Below are 3,805 nucleotides of genomic sequence, written 5' to 3'. Positions count from 1 at the left end.
CCGCGGTCCTAGTGCATGCCGAACCGTGTGTGGAGAACCGTATGGTTAGATTTTTTTCCGCGAACCGTTCCATCACTAGGTCTGACGTTGCGTCCTCACCAAACATGACACAATAATGTGTCAAGAAATAAAGCATCTTCTGTATAAATCTGTCCTAACAAAGAAACATCATCTTAAGTCCCCATGAACAAAGTTCATCTTCAAGACCAGAAGTTTCAACTGTAACATGTTTGTGGGCTTCATGCTTGAAGAATCACCTGAAAGTTCATACGAAGGAGAAACAGAAACCACATTCATGCTCTTTGTGTGGAAAGTTTTTCACAACTGCAGAGTTTAAAAGTTCATCAGAAGATACACACTGGTGTGAGAGACCATATGTGCTTTGAGTGTGAGAAGACTTTTATTACAGCTGAAGATTTGAAGCGGCTCCAGAGGATCCACACTGGAGAGAAACCTTACAGTTTCATCTGTCAGATTCAGATCAACTCAAAGATGGAGTTCCTCCCCAAAGAACAATATCTAAAAGTTTTATTCTTGTCATTTTACTTCATGATTTTAATTATATCATTGTGTTTTATGAGTTTCATTCATCACTTTTGTTTACCCTTTTTATGAAGGAAAGTCGTTTTTTTTTTTTTTACATGTGCGAAACGTTCTTATTCTGGAAGCTGAAGAAGAATCTGTAACTTTTAAACTGACATTTATTTTTATCCTGTTCTTCATTGTTGTTTTTAAATCAAGTAGATATTCTTCCATTTATGATGTATTTAGAAAATCCAAATGCAAGATGTACTGTAGCATTGCAACCGATCCTCCTTTGCTCGTAAGTAGGGATGGGTTCCAGAACCAGGTGCTTTTGGTACTGGAGAAAGCACTTTTAATTGGCTATTTTTTGTATTTGCTTTGAGTGATCATAGAGTAAATGTTACCTCTGTATTAATACATGATCTTTACTGCTTACAGTTTATCTGCAACTTTTATTGACTTCTGATTGTATTTGCATCAGTAAAAAATAACTTTATAATTTTGGCTGTATCTGAAAGCCATTAGTATTAAGTCTGCTTTGTGGGATTCTGTTTTAAATTTCTCAATAAAGATTTTAAAAGCCTAATAAATTACAGTTGTGCACATAAGTTTACATACCCCTTGCAGAATATTCAAAATATTCATAATTTTAACAAAATAAGAGGGATCATGAAAATCTCATGTTATTTTTTATTTAGTACTGTCTTGAATAAGCTGTAATTGTTATGTATGAGTCCCTCAATTGTCCTCAGAGTGAAAAGATGGATCTCAAGATCATACAGTCACTGCTGAAAAGCGGTCTGACTGTCCACACATGACTGACTGTCCATCTGCATCATTAAACCATACATAAATACCTCAGTCTGAATATAGATACATATGAATCTCGAAGAGTAGCCATGACTGGACTGCTGGTGTCTGCCGTTCAACTCACTGGTCTGGGATGAAAGACGTTCAACCACTGTGGTTCTTTACTGATCAGCACCCGACCACCAGGTGGCGCTGATCCCGGACGAGCCCCCAAGTTGTTACCCGCCTCAAGTCTGGGACGCCTGAGTGGGTAAATTAGATGTACAACTCTGGCCAGCACTGTAATATAATGAAAAGAAACGCTGTAAGACAGAGGAGTACTGGCTGCAGTCTTCGGCAATATTTAATTGATTCTGACTCGCCCGCTGCATTACCTTGAAACAATAGCATTAAGCGCCCTCTTCAGGCAGCAAGCATAACAGCGACAAAGCATTCTTTTCCACTCAGTGAACTGATTAATGAAAATTAAGATGATGAATTTACACCAATTTATATAACATAATTAATGTTTTTAAGGCACAAATACCACCCACAATTTTAAGAGGTGTTTTTTTTTCTACCCATATAGACATATGCATTTTAAGCACATTCATTTTTACCAACCCCTACACTATGAATGCAGTTATCAGGAATTTTAACAATGTTTAGATTCATATGCAAAAATTATAATGGTTGTGTCTGTCTTTATATTGCCTGACATTTTTTCTGTATCACGTTATGCAAGTAATCATATAGCCTAATGTTTTATAGAGCAGTTGTATAGTCTTTCAGAAAATATCCTTGCACAAATAATCAATTTCTTCCCACAAACACTTTTTTAAAAAAGTGAGATCTGCTGATAAACCTGGATGGCTTGTTTAATGAGTGTTTATAGTCTGAGGCTCATCAATATTATCAGCTGCTGAAAATCCTCTTTATTTCATGTGAATAGATCCTGTTTTCACCTCATTCATTATGCTGATGTGTTCAGATCTGTTAATTGCAGCATTAAGCTCGTTTTATTGGTGTTAACAGACATAAGGTGTACATTTATTTATTTTTCTTTCTTTTTCTTTTTTTTTTGTTAACTTGGCAACACATACCTTATGAAAACTAACCACAAGAAGCATGGTTACTACAGTTGAACCATGGTAACCACAAATTAACCATGGTTTTGCTACACTAACAACAGTTTAACCATGGTATTTGTAGTAAAACTGTGGTTATACAAAAAAAAAAAAAAAACTTTTACTGTAATAAAACCATGGTTCATTTTCTCAAGGGATTTGTATTTGTGTATACTTTATTTCTTTGTTTTGTTTTTATAACTACTGTATTAATGATTTGAAGTTTTGTACTATTAAATAATAATATAAAAAGAAATCAGAAAAAAAGATTTACAAACCCGCATCATATGATTCGCAATACGCAATCCAATTGGAGCACTTCGAAACAGTGAATCATTTTACGATGTAATGGTTCAACTGATTCAGAGTTTCAAAAAGCTCAGTTTCAGCCATTACTACATGTGCTTTTTAAAATCATTACAAGTGATGTCAAAATTTGAAAATGAATGGCTCTTTTGATCTGGGCTCGTATGCATAAAACGTCTCAGAAATGCTCTTAAGAATAGTTTTAAGCTTTGACTTAAGTGTCAAAAAATTCTTAGTAGAAAGTAGGACTTGTCTAAGAGTAGGAGACCGTTATAAAGAAGCTAAAAGCAACTTTCAGTAAAGTCTAAGACTGATTCTTAAGTGTTGACTGAGGTGACACTTAAGTGTTGTGAACTAAAGACTACAATGATGTCAACCCAAAATGGCTGCCCTCGACCTCTGAAACAGCCAATAGTGAGTCTGATAATGTGAAGTCACAGCAGCACAACACCAATCATTTAATGTAACTACAATACAATCATTTCATTAAGATGCTATTTAATATTACAATGTATTTTTTTAAATGCTTTGCATTGTGCAAAGGTCAACTGTTTTATTCATGATAATAATGCAATGAAACATGCCAAATTGTGTGGTCATAATTTTTGGCCATGCTGTCACACAAAGAAATTATGAACACATGCAAAAACAAGAGAGGACCAACAAAATATTAATAACTGATTATATTGTAGTCAGTGTAAATGTTGCCAATTTAGTGATTTTGTCACTAGATTTTGTGACTTCCTCACCCCTTTTGAGACTTTTTCCTACTTTTTACTAAGAATTTTTTGACACTCAAGTCAAAGCTTAAGACTATTCTTAAGAGCATTTCTGAGAGGAAACATTTAAAAATCTGAGGAAAAATGTCTCAAAACAGGTGAATAAATCTTCCTCAGAAGACTGACAAAAACAGCAACTTTATTATAATTTAAAGACTTATACTATAATTACATCCATAAGCTTTTTGTTAAATTTGGATTAACTCATTAAAGGGATAGTTCACCCAAAAATTAAAATTTGATGTTTATCTGCTTACCCCCAGGGCATTCAAGATGTAG

At 34.3% G+C, this 3,805-nt stretch overlaps 1 pseudogene; it reads left to right on the top strand.

The window, feature by feature from the left end:
* Positions 1-1,424: 1,424 nt before the first annotated feature.
* The window catches only part of LOC107662815 (gastrula zinc finger protein XlCGF7.1-like), a 5,624-nt pseudogene continuing 3,243 nt past the window's right edge, over positions 1,425-3,805 (top strand).

This window comes from Sinocyclocheilus anshuiensis, unplaced genomic scaffold (genome assembly GCF_001515605.1).
Source record: "Sinocyclocheilus anshuiensis isolate Anshui unplaced genomic scaffold, SAMN03320099.WGS_v1.1 scaffold1815, whole genome shotgun sequence".
Classification (NCBI taxonomy): Eukaryota; Metazoa; Chordata; class Actinopteri; order Cypriniformes; family Cyprinidae; genus Sinocyclocheilus; species Sinocyclocheilus anshuiensis.
Note: the sequence above shows the minus strand (reverse complement) of the source record. Positions and strands in the feature narration are given on the sequence as shown.